Source organism: Ochotona princeps, chromosome 18, assembly GCF_030435755.1.
Source record: "Ochotona princeps isolate mOchPri1 chromosome 18, mOchPri1.hap1, whole genome shotgun sequence".
NCBI classification, from domain to species: Eukaryota; Metazoa; Chordata; class Mammalia; order Lagomorpha; family Ochotonidae; genus Ochotona; species Ochotona princeps.
This window is the reverse complement of record NC_080849.1, coordinates 53016526-53029919: the sequence shown is the minus strand read 5'-3', so window position 1 is coordinate 53029919 and position 13394 is coordinate 53016526.

The following is a 13394-nucleotide window of genomic DNA, read 5'->3' as shown; positions in this document are numbered from 1 at the left end:
ACTGACTAAAACATTTTGCAAACAATCTCTCTTTGTTGATGATGTTAATGGCCTCAACACTTTGCTGTAATACGCCCAAGTTTCTGAAACATTTGATAAACCAGCTTTTGGAAGATCTCTTTCCCTGTGTTACCATGCCTTTCAAATCAATCAATCTGCCATGCCTTCAGTGGAGGGTCCCTTGTTCCCTGTACTGTGACCTCCAGGAAGGTGCGGGTGCCCACCAGAATGGCCTGAGACAGGCAGAGAGGAGTGTGCAGCTGGCCCTGGGTCAAACCCTGCTCTGGTCACAGCGGGCTGTGGGATGAAGTCACACAGGAAATGGCACCAGGAGTCCATCTTGCAAGCACCACCAGAGTAAGGGTGATGAGTCTCCGCATCCAGCCACACATGAACAGCAAAGGCAGGGGCCATGGAGCAAAAACAGAGGAAACTACCCACAGGAAACCTGTACCCATCTCTGGAAGACCATAGCCAAGACCGCTGGTTGGTGGGGAACATGAGATGGGTAGGGGATGGAGGGAAGCAACATGGGCCCTGGGAGACTCCAGCCCCTGATCCCAGAGTTATTCCCTTACCTGGATCTGGAGTAGCAATTATGGTGGAAGTGGGAGATGCATGTTGGGTGCAGGGTGAACAGAACTGGCTCTGGAGTGGCAGGCAGGTGAGTCCCCTGAAGATGGTACTGTGTCACTGGCCAAGTCTGCCTGGTCCTGGAGTACCAAGCAGGGCAGTGGGCAGGCTACATGTAAGAGGACCATAGCCATGTCCCCAGGCTTGGGGTGGATGCTCAGGGCTTGTGAAGCACCCACAGAACAGTTCTGGCCCTAGAGCAGCAATCTGGGATTCAGCTAAGTCAGCCTGGCTCTGACATGGCTTGAAGGCTTGCTCAGAATGTGGGTTGGAGTGGAGTAGGTGTTTTATTGTTGTTAGTGATGTGGCCTGGTTCTGGAGTGGGGAGCTGGGGGTCAAGGACAGAGGGGGCTCTGTCCAAACTGCCTTGGCTCTGTAACAGCGGCCACTGCCAGATTGGGCAGGCTAGAGCCCTAGGGTTGCCAGTGCAGCCAACCTGTGCTTGTAGGAATGGGCAGGGTGGGAGTGCTAGATTTGCAAGTGACACAGGAAAAGCAGCAGGTGGGCTAATGGTCTGCTTGGTGTGCTGGGTGGCTGAGTGACTCTGCCTGGCCCTGTGGCAGCTGCTGTGAGGCAGGTCAGGCTAGCTAGGTGCATTGGGGATGCTGGGTATTGAGACCCTGGTGATACAGCAGATGGCATTGAGTGCTGGGGTGGCAGTGGCCATGCAGGCATGGCTGGCAGAGCACACCTGGACCTGGAGAGGCTGGCTGGTGTGCCTGTGTGTAGGGTTGCCATCCAAGTTGGTCCGGTTCTGCAACAGCCAGCGGACCAGCAGGGCAGTTGTGCTGGGTGTGTGGGGATGCTGGAAGGGCCTGTGTGGGCCTCAAGAGCAGGTGGTAGAAGGAGGGACATCAGGGGCATGGGAGAGTTGGTGTGAGCCTGGAGTAGACTTGCAGGGCGTTGGCGCTAGAGGCACTGGCAGGAGTGGTGGAGGCATGGTGGGAGCAGGACAAGCGGGCTTGGAACTTCAGCAAGAGTGTAGTGCCTGCAGGATGGAGTGCTTGTACACTGGCCCAAGTGGCCTGTCCTGGCCTTGGAACAGTGGGCATGCTATCAGGGCTGATAGTCAGAGGCCCAGAATGCCAAAGGGGTCAGCACCTGAGCAGTCCCGACCAGTTCTGAGCGGTTTGATGGGTCAACATCTGTCGGAGAGAGCAGGTTGCTGGCTCAGCCAGGCTGGCCTTGAGCTGCTGATGGGGCAGATGGACAGGCATGCTACAGGCATGTTGGGGTTGATGGGATGATGGCAGACCCTTCCAAACCCTGGAGGGTTTGACAAGCAGGCTGGGAGCTCAGGAAGTGACATCTGGGCCCATCTGACCTGGCATGCCACAGCTGGTTAGTGGGGTAGCTGCGTTTTGTGGCATGTTATTCTGGCCAAGCCAGTCTGTCCCTAGAGTGGCAGGCAGAGCCACCAGGAGTAGCCTGAGCGAGGTATGATAGCCGGGGTGGAAGCATAGGTTTTTCCTGCCCAGAAGACCTGTGCCTGCTGCAGCAACCAAGGTGGGAATGCTAGAGGCACTGTGGGTCCAGGGAGAGTGAGGCTAAACCTGAGGATCAAGATGGAGGGCAGGGGTGGCAGGGTCTGTGGCAGAGCCAGCCTAGATCTGAAGCAGCAAACAGGGCAGCTGGCGGGAGTGCTTTGCATGTGTGGTTGGTCCACAGAGCTGGCCTAGGCCTCAAGCAGTGAGCAGGGCTGTGGGCCTGCGTGTTAAAGGCTTGTGGATGCTATTCCACCTGGCCTGGCCCTATAGCCACCAGCAGGTAGGCTGGAAGATATGGTGGCCACCACCTGAGCTGGAATGCTTCCTAAGTGCCAAGCAGGATGGTGGGCAGGCATGCTTAATGAAAGGAGAGGCTGGCCTAGCCAGCCTGGCCCTGGAGCAAGCAGAGGGCGGTTGTGGACATGAAGGCACTGGAGTAGTGTGTGAGGAGTCAGACTGGATCTCCTGGCCCGTTTAAACTGTGAGAACAGCGTCTTCCTCTATTTCCATGTCTTTCCTGTTCCCTTCCTCTGGGGAGGGAACACAGGGATAGAATCAGCATATTAATCATCCCTCACAGCTGTTGCCATATCAAACGCAGTGAGATGTGGCTCACACTAACCTCATCTCTGGGTCACTGTCAAAGGAACTGCACTTCAGCTTTCAGCTTATCTCCAGGATGGTGTTGTGGGGTGCAAGCAAGATCAAGCCAGACAAGTCTAGGGTTTATTGAGGAGTCTTTGTTAACCAAGTTTGGTGATAACAGGTCCTACTAGAAATTAACAAATGCCAAGTTCATGTGGCAATCCAGTCTGAATGAAAACCCTGAGAGGCAGAAATGGTCAATACTCAGAAGTCTGTTAATCTAAAGACCTATGTCCCAGCTTCCCCAGCAATATGTTATCCTAAAGAGATATACAGCGAACAGCCTGGACACACTTACAAGGCTGCAGACATTCACATAACTCTGGAAAGTAAATACGTTATTAATACAAAGTATCTTAGAAGTAACATCTTCACCGTTATGTTCAAACAGTGTACAGAAAATGAGCAACACAGACAGCAGCCATGCACAGGGGTTACCTGTCCTCAGACAGGTACTGGGGAGGCTTAGAGTCAGAGTTTCGGAGCAACGGAAGCACATGACCAAGAGAGTGAGCCCCTCCCAATAAGGAGCCTTTACTGGGGTTTGTGAGGGGAGTGGTTACACAGCAATGCAATACCTCCCCTTCTCAGGTTCCAGGTGATGATGATGAGTGTCCCAGGTGGGCAGAAGGGAAAGCCTAGATGGAGTGTGGGCTGTGTCTTCCAAGCTGGTGACCCTGAACTGGCTGCCTACCCTAGCCACAAGAAGGAAGTCACACGTCTGAGACTCTTTTCTGGGCAAGGTGGTAGACATTACTGCCCATTACGAATAAGTTTTTTTTCTCCTCCTCTGGGGTGATTCATGTGTAACCCTCCTTGAGATGGTGCATAAAAGACACTATTTCTACCATTTTCTGTGGTCTTTCCTCCCTTGGACCCCATCCTGCCACTAGGGCAGCAACTATTTTCCTTCCTCTTATTAAATAAATCCTGCTTTGCAAACTAGAGTTGTCTGTGTGAAAATTGTGTCATGTGAGACAAGAACAAGGTTCCTGCTGCTTGTTATGCTTCAAATACCTTGTAACTCTAGCCCACCTTGCCCTGGGACAGCAGGAAGTCCTTGTGGGCAGACAGGCTAGAGTTGAATGTTGGAGCTGCCCAGCTGGCTTGGCCCGGAGGAGTTTGCAGAAGGGCTATGGATGTGGGACACACCACTGGAAGGACAAGTAATCTGATGTGGTGGGCATGTTGTGGGGTGGGGGACTGAAGGCATGCAGCCTGTGGCCGACAGGGCAGGGTGGTCGGCAGAAGGGACCCAGCACTGAGGGAGCAGGCTCACTCACTGAGCCTGACTGGCTCTCAGCAACAGATGGTGGACAGTGTGACAGTGCACTTGGGCTAGAGGTGCACTGGCGCTGGCTCACCAAGTCTAACCCTGGATGGGCAAGTGGGGAAACAGAGGGAGCGTGTTAGAGGCTCATCCTTCCCCCAGCAAAATTCGGCCCTGAAGTGGACAACTACAGTGCTGTGGGAGCAGGGACACTGGCCAGGACAACTTGGCTCTGAAGTAGATGGTGGGGGGACAGCAGTTGTAGAGTGCACTGGCCCTGGAAAAACTGCCAGTGGACGCCTTGGGTCCTTGGCTTGTTGTCTTGACCCCTTGTCCCTGGAGCACAACAGTGTGTGTTCATGCCCAGCACACATGGGGGTGCCAGCTAAGCCCTCCTGGCCCAGGATTGGACAGCGGGCATGCACATGTGGCCCGGAAGCTCCTGGCAGGCAGGTTGCAGCTGATGGGGTTTGTCCTTGGCCTGGTTTTGCAGTGGCAATCAGGGCAGCATATCCCTGGATGAGACAGTGGATGGTGAGCAGTCTGGGGATGCACAGGGTGTGGTCTGAGTGAGCAGTTGGCACAGTGGGAGGACTGGGACGCATGGCATACTGTCTGATAGGGCCCAGGCAAAGGCCCAGAGTTGGGGTGCAGTGTGTGATGCTAAAGTAGGCGAGACTGCGCAGCCTGCAAGCTAACGATGCTGTGCAGGATGCATTGGCCTAGGCGGCTTGGAGGACGTGGCCCTAGAGTGCATGGCATGAGTGCTGGGGCCCGTGAGGCAACCTCTGAATAGGCCTAGCCTTAGAACCTCAGGACGGGGCTGTGGAGGAGGAAGGCCTAGAGGGGCAGGAGGCACCAGCTGTGTCCACCTGACCCTGGATGACTTGCAGAAAAGCCAGGAAGAGGGGGGTGGAGCATTGATTGTTGGTGAAATGGACAGCAGGCAGGCTTGGGGCACAGGAGATGCTGGCTGAAACAGCAGGTCCTTTCAGCAGTGGTGTATGAGCTGCCTGAGCAGGGCAAGTTCATGGAGCCTCAGGTGGGCGAGGAGCCTGCTAGGGGCACTGGGTGGCTGGCAGAGCCTACCTGGTTCTGCTGTAGCAAGCAGAACAGCCTGTGTGTGTGTGTGTGTGTATTTGGTGGATGCGGTGGATTGCAGGCAGAATTTGCCTGACCCTGGAGTGGCCGGCATAGTGGGAAGGCTAGAGGCTCCGGGATCATCGACCTAGTCCCTGAAGCTCTGGAGCACTCAGCAGGCAGGCTAGGGGAGCGTGGGCTCCATTGACGCTGGCCTGATCCTGGAGTGCCATCCTGATGGGTGCTAGAGGTGCAGGGTGAGCAGGCAGATTGATTCTGTTTGCCTTCAGCAACGTGGGGAGCAAAGGGCCAGGAGGACTGGGCAGGAGTGCTAGAGGAAGTGAAGGATAATGGGTGGGTCTGGCCCTGGAACGCAGGCTGAGTGTCATGCAGGAGGGCTGGGAGAGACTCGTTCCACCCTGGAGCAGGGGGTGTAGTGATGGGAACCCGGGGGCCAGTGGCCAGCCCAGCATACCCAACCCAGGGAGAGGCTGTGTGAGTGAACAGGATCGTGGCCCAGCTTGCCTGGCACTAGAGCTGTGACCGGGCAGATATGCTACAGGTTCATAGGGGAAGGGGGAAAAGAGGCGCATGGCCAAGGCCGCTGGGCCCTGGAGTGCCAGGCATGTCCACCGAGTTCACCTATTCTTCCACAGGGGTGGCTGTGGCCAAGCCAACCTGGCCCTAGAGCAGCATGTGGGTTGTCAGGGTAGGCTGAGAAGTCGTGCTAGGGACTTTGGCAAAACTGTCCTGGCCCAAGAGAGGTGCAGCAGCGGCTGTGAGCACTTGGGGTGCTGGCTAATACCACCTGGCCATGTTGCAGATGGCTTGTGGGAGGGGTCATTGTAGAGACTCACTGTGGGCCAGCGCAGCCAACTTGTCCCTGGAAGGGCTAACATGCAGGTTATGGTCATTGGGGACCTAGGCACAAACACTTATCCTGGAGTGGCATGTAGCGACAACAACCTAGAGGTGAACCGCTCAGCTGCTGAGCAAGCCTGCACATGAAGTGACTGGCATGGTCACTGGGGGTTGAAGTCACTAGCACTTTCCAGAGGAAACCAGCTACCAGGACAGTGGCACTGGCAGAGATAGCCTTGCATCAAAAAGAAGCAGAGGCTGTGGTAAAAATCATTCACTTGACTGCTGCTTTTTTTTTTTTTAAAGATTTATTTGTTTTTATTACAAAGTCAGATATACAGAGAGGAGGAGTGATAGAGAGGAAGATCTTCCAACTGATGATTCATTCCCCAAGTGACCGCAACGGCTAGTGCTGTGCCGATCCAAAGCCAGGAACCAGGAACCTCCTGCGGGTTTCCTGCATGGGTGCAGGGTCCCAAAGGCTTTTTGCTATCTTTGACTGCTTTCCCAGGCCACAGCAGGGAGCTGGACGGGAAATGGAGTGGCCGGGATTAGAACCGGCGCCCATATGGGATCCCGGCGTGTTCAAGGCGAGTATTTTAGCTGCTAGGCCACGCCACCAGGCCAGACTGCTGCTTTTAATTACATTTACGATGTAATTTATTACAAGCCTCCTAATAAACAGTGAGGCTGTTTTCTGTGATGTGTTCTCTTTAAATGAATCTTACTTATTTTGTAGGATTGATTCTAAGTGAAGTGGTGTCCCTTTGTAGAATCACAGAGTGTTGTCTCAGGGGTCCTATTTGGTAGCAACAGAAACCTTTTCAACATTGATCCCTGTGCTCACATTGTATCATTTCTCATGGAGTCCACATCCAGAACAGGATGTCTGAGCTTCTAATTCCATTAGTGTCAGGGATCTCCTGGATTCCCCTCCTCCTGCCCCTGGCCTTTCACTTGACTGGCCATCATTGGACCACTGCCTTGATTGTTCAGCATCAATGGTAAGATGTGGGCCGGGCAGCATCTGGTCCGGTGACCCAGCTGGGTTCTGACTGCTTCCACAGCAGTGCTGTGAGCTAATACTGGCTTCTGTCAGAGCCACAGGCATACTTATCAGGTGGAGTTGAGAATTAGCCCAGCCATTCAGTCAGCACTGAGAACAACACAATTGTGTTTCTGGTTGGTTTATTGGACTTTATATAGATACTCATCATACTTGACTAAAAGTGTACCTGTTAATGAACCTTTGAAAATTTACATTGAATAAGTGTATATATGATTTTAGCCATTTGAAATTATTTAAATGCATATTTTATGCATGTACACATTTTTATTTCACATGATTCCAACATCACAGAGATTTATACATGCTTAAAGTGTATCATAACAAGATTATTTTTAAAAAAGATTTATTTACTTACTATTAGAGAGTCAGATTTCAGAGATAATGAGAAACCTAGTGGGAGGTCTTTCATCTGCTGGTTCACTCCCCTAGTGGCAGCCTCTACTGGAGCTGAGATGATCCAATGCCAGGAGCCAGGAGCCTTCACCAGCTTTCCCACATGAATGCATGGTCCCAAGGCTTTGGGCCATCCTCTACTGCTTTCCCAGGCCACAAGCAGGAAGCTGGAAGTGAAGTGGAGCAGCTGGGACATGAACTGACACCCATATGGGATCCCAGCATGTGCAAGGAAAGGACATTTGCACTTGGCTACCACAACTTGCCTAAATACTATTTTTACAAGTGCTAATTCCAAAATTTATCTTGTTACAGAAGTTAAATAAAGTGCCAGAATTGGAAGCTTTTGAATTTCTGAGTGCCTGTCAAGCATGCCTTGAAGGCATAAATTATCTGATTGCAATAGAATCTGTTTACATAATAGGGTACAGATCAGATTCTCCTCCTGTCTCTGTATCTTACTTAGCAATAAAAATAAACTAAATATTTTACAAAAAAGCAAAGAATTGTAGTTAATCATGAACAGCGTTGTTCATAGCTTACAAGAGGCTAGTTATTCTTATGTTTATATTTAGACAATATTTATCTCAAATAAAAACTGTTTAAAGATTTATTTTATTTTTATAGCAAACTCAGATATACAGATTGGAGAAGAGACAGAGAAGATCTGATGATTCACTCCCCAATGACCACAACGGTTGAACCTGCCAGGAACTTCTACCAGGTCTCCCATGCGGGTGCATGGTTGAAGGCTTTGGGCTGTACTCAACTGCATTCACAGGCCACAAGCAGGCAACTGGATGGGAAGCGGGGCTTCCAGGATTAGAACTAGTGCCCATATGAGGTCCTAGAGAATTTTAGGTGAGTAGTTTAGTCACTAGACCAATATGCCAGGGCCTAAATATAAATTTAAGGTGTAGAAATCTCTTGTTGAATATTCATTGCTTTTGGAGGGCTCTGTTCTAGCAAGTTATTGAACAAGTTTTGAAAGTAACATTTTGGTATGTTTGCCACTAGATGTTACTTAGCTTGTCCTGTACCCCATCCCTCTGGATTAGGGGTGTGTGAGGGTGAAGTATACAAAGGAGAAAGGGAAAAGCTTAACCCTTGGAAAAACTGCAGTTTCAAGCAGAGGAAGAGGGAGGAGGAGGGGAGAAGTGGTTGTAGCCACTTAGATTCTCAGTGAGGAAAGCTAGCTAGGGAACTTCAGACAGGGGAGGGTGAAGGAAGGAGTGAGATGTGGGAAGTAGGTGGAGCACAATGTGATTTAGAGAGATATGAGAGGGTGGAGGGAAAAATTGATTATTGATCAAAGTAAATGATGTTGCTTCACTGGCAGCTGGCTTATGTTGTAGGCACAAGGAATATCCAAGTGGCTGCGATGGCCAGAGCTGAGCTGATCCTAACTTAGGAGCTAGGAACTTCTTCTGAGTCTCCCATGCGTGTAAGAGTTCTTATCTTATGCTTTGGACCATCCTCTACTGTTTTTCCTGGCAAGCGAGCTGGATGGGAAGTTGGGCCACCAGGACAGCAACCATTGCTCAAATGGGATCCTTGCTAGTGTAAGGCACAAACTTTTAGCCACTAGGCTACTGTGTCAAGCCCAAATGATAGATTTCTATAATGACGAGATGCAAGGAGGAGCACAGATCACATTCATGTGAGGTGTTGAAACTTCCGATGACCTAGAGTCCCAGGAACAAGGTCAGAGTTATACACATCCAGGCCTAGTTCCAGACATGTAGGGCTCGAGACACAAGGAGACAGACAAGGCTTGTATAAGTTTCTAAAACACAGCACGAAGTACAGAACATGTCACATAAACCTGCACAGTAGGTGGGGATCCATTTATAGTCTCAAGTTTGTATTGCATATAGTGAAAACCAGCCATTGTGGCAATCCATTAACAATATTCACAAATAATAGGGGTCTGGCATGATGGCTCAGTGGCTAAATCCTCAGTTCGCATGTGCTGGGATCCTATATGTGCACCAGTTCATGGCCTAGCTGCTCCACTTCCCATCCAGCTCCCTGCTGAGGCCTGAGAAGGCAGTAGATGATGTCACAGAGTCTTGGGACCCTGCACACATATGGGATAACTGGATGAGGCTCCTGGCTTCAGATCAACTCGGGTCTGGCTATTGTGTCCACTGGTGAAGGGAACGATTAGATTCAAGGCTTTTCTTTCTGTCTCTCCTTCTCTACTTAAATCTGTTTTTCCAATAAATAAATACCAAAATAAATTAGTGAAAATAATTAAGAATGAAATGGCATATAAACAATAAATTTCAGGAATATAAACAATTCTTCAGAATACTTGCAATTTTTCACGAGATTATGAGAGGATTTTCTGAAATACTTAGGTGTAAGATATTTTGAAACAGGGCCCAGGGTAGTAGACTAGTGGTCTAGCCCCTTGCCTTGCACGTGTCAGGATTGCATTTGGGCACCAGTTCCAATCCCAGTAGCCCTGCTTCCCATCCAGCTCCCCGCTTGTGGGTAGGAAAGCTGTTAAGGATGGTCCAAAGCCACAAGACCCTGTATCCACGTGGAAACTGGGAAGAGGCTCTAGGCTCCTGGCTTCGGACTGGCATAGCTCTGGCCATTGTTCCCACTTAGAGAGTGAATCAGCGGAAGGAAGATCTTCTCTGTTTCTCCTCCTCTTGTATATCAACTTTCCAATAAAAATTTTTAAAAATCATTACAAGAGATTTGTTATAAAACAGAAACCAAAAGCCACACATTATGGAAACCAAGTAATAGATATAAATATATACTGCATAACACAGGAAATATACATATAATATTAAATATATCACTCACTGCTGGTTTTATTTTGCTAGATTGAATCTGGAAAAGCCCTCTTCTTTGTGTGTCTGTCACACATTGCTGTGAATGTGTAACCAGGAAATTAAACCCAGAAAGGAAATTGTAGCAGAATGATCAAGGTTTTTTCTTTGTAAGATTTATTTATTTTATTGGAAACGCAGATGTACAGAGAGAGGAGAGACAGAAAGGAAGATCTTTCATCCGATGATTCACTTCCCAAGTGACCCTAAGGGCCAGTATTGTGCCAATCTGAAGCCAATAGCCAGGAACTTGTTTCCGGGTATCCTTCACAAGTGCAGATTCCCAAGGCTTTGGGCCATCCTTGATTGCTTTCCCAAGCCACAAGCAGGGAGCTGGATGGGAAGTGAAGCTGCTTAGATTAGAACCTGCCCCATATGAGATTCCTACGCATTCAAGGAGAGGACCCTAACCATTATGTTATCACGCTGGGTCCAATGATCAGGTTTTCAGCTGCAAAACTATGAATTTGATGAAAAACAAATTTAAACAGAGAGGAGAATCAAGCAGGATTTCTGAGTAGAAGATAAACATGCAGAATCAAATTAATATGTGCTAATAAGAAACAGATATGGAACACTATGAAAATAAAAACACAAACCAGGAAATGAACATGAGTAGCAGAAATGAGATTGAAAATGTTAATTTATATGTTTTCAAGTATAGTTCAGTTGGACATTTTCAAAGGTCGAATGGGGCCCAGCGGCATGGCCTAGAGGCTAAAGTCCTCGCCTTGAACGTCCTGGGATTCCATATGGGCGCTGGTTCTAATCCCAGCAGCTCCACTTCCCATCCAGCTCCCTGCTTGTGGCCTGGGAAAGCAGTCGAGGACGGCCCAAAGCCTTGGGACCCTGCACCCGCATGGGAGACCTGGAAGAAGTTCCTGTTTCCCGGCATTGGATCGGTGCGAACTGGCCCGTTGCGGCTCACTTGGGGAATGAATCATCAAACTGAAGATCTTGCTCTCTGTTTCTCCTCCTCTCCGTATATCTGACTTTGTAATATAAATAAATCTTTAAAAAAAAAAAAGTTCGAATGAGCTAATGGGAAAAAAGCAAGTGTAAAGAAAAAAAGTCCCAGAATCTGTTGAACATTCAGTGAGGTGCATCTAAGACTCCTGCCATCTGTTTCTTGGTTTCCAGACTTGAGTATGAAGCAGAGAGGGAAGGAGAGGCCAGGAGGTGGACTGATGTGAGAGGCGACAGCGGCCCCTGCTGTTGGAAGGCTCAAGCTGCAAGAGAGGAGGCAACTTCCAGCCTGAGGTGAAGCCCCGCCCCTCATTCCTCCTCCCTCCAGAATCCTACCTCACTGCCTTTCTTGCTTTGTGATTGTGATTGGCTGCGCATTGTGACGTCTTGCGTAAGGTCTGTGAGAGTGGTCCATTCAGGTGCGCTCAGGAAGCCCTGTGGCAGCAGGTGGGAGGTTGATGTGGGCACCGCCATAGCCACGTTGCTGGTTGTGCTGGTTGAGAGGCGCAGGTGGGCCAGTGCTGCCCTGTGAGCTCCCTCCCCCCAGGAGCCTCTGCAGGACCCCTGACTCGTCAGAAGCTGGGAAGGGTGAGTGCGTGAGAGCATCTCCTGAGGTCCCGGGGTGGGAGGGGGCCAGGAGGGGGACCTTGGGGTCCTCACTCTGCAGCACTGACCTTGAACACTAGGCCTCCCAGTTGAACCCATTGTGCAGTGAGGAGGGGAGAGTGCCCGGGAAAGTTCGACCTTCATGTTGGGCAGGGTTTCCTTTTTATTGTTTAAAGGTCTTGATTTGGGCAGCAGTGTCTCCAGCCCCGAGCTCAGTCCTCAGTGAAGCTCCTCCTAAGGGTCTGGGGCAGTTTTCTTGTTGCTGACACCAGAGCAGCACAGACTCCAGCAGTTAGAACCAACAGCCTTGTTTTCCTCTGAGTTTTGCTGCAAGGTTAAGGGGCAGCATGTGGTGCTGGCGTTGTGCTTGGCAGAGGCCTGGGGTGGCACAGCGACCTTGTAGACAAGCTATTTGAAAAAATCCTTTGTCAGTTTAAGTCTTAATTTCTTTGATATTCCATCCCCAGAGGTGACTAAATCCTAGTACTGTCTGATAAATGATGTTTGTGATTTCTTTTTTTTTAAAGATTTATTTATTTTATTACAAAGTCAGATATATGGAGAGGAGAAGAGACAGAGAGGAAGATCTTCTGTCCGATGATTCATTCCCCAAGTGAGCCACAACGGGCCAGTTCGCACCGATCCAATGCCGGGAAACAGGAACCTCCTGCAGGTCTCCCACGTGGGTGCAGGGTCCCAATGTGTTGGGCCGTCCTCGACTGCTTTCCCAGGCCACAAGCAGGGAGCTGGATGGGAAGTGGAGCTGCCAGGATTAGAACCAACGCCCATATGGGATCCCGGGGCGTTCAAGGCGAGGACTTTAGCCTCTAGGCCACACCGCTGGGCCCTGTTTGTGATTTCTTAAACTGAATTTTTTTAAGTGATTTATTTGGTAAGGTAAATAGATCTAAAAATATCTCTTTTTCTTTTTCTTTTTTGTATATTTTGTTTGTGTAAGTTCTAATGAGACTTCAAGTAAGAGACAGGCCCAGTGCCTTGACCTAGTGGCTGAAGTCTTCATCTTAGTGCCCTGGGATCCCTTATGGTCGCCGCTTCTAATGCCGGCAGCCCGGCTTCCCATCCCGCTCCCTGCGTGTAGTCTGGGAAAGCAGTCTGGGTGGCCCAAAGCCTTGGGACCCTGCGCCCGCATGGGAGACCCAGATGAGTTCCTGGCCCTTAACTCTAGATCAGCACAGTGCTGGCAGTTGCAGTCACTTGTGGAGTGAATCAGTGGACAGCAGATATTTCTGTCTCTCCTCCTCTCTCTCTATATATATCCGATTTTTCATTAAAAATAAATAAATCTTTAAAAAAATAAGACACAGAGATCTTCTACACACTGCCTTACCGTGCAGGTGGCTAAAATAACCAGTGCTGGACCAAGCTGAGTCCAGGAGCCTGCAGCTTCCTCCAGGGCTTGCATGTGGGTGATCAGGGCCCAGGCACTTGGATGATTTTCCACTGCTTTTCCCATGAGATTCACAAAGAACTGGGCTCGAAGTGGAACAGCTGATTCCTTATGGGATGCTGGTGTT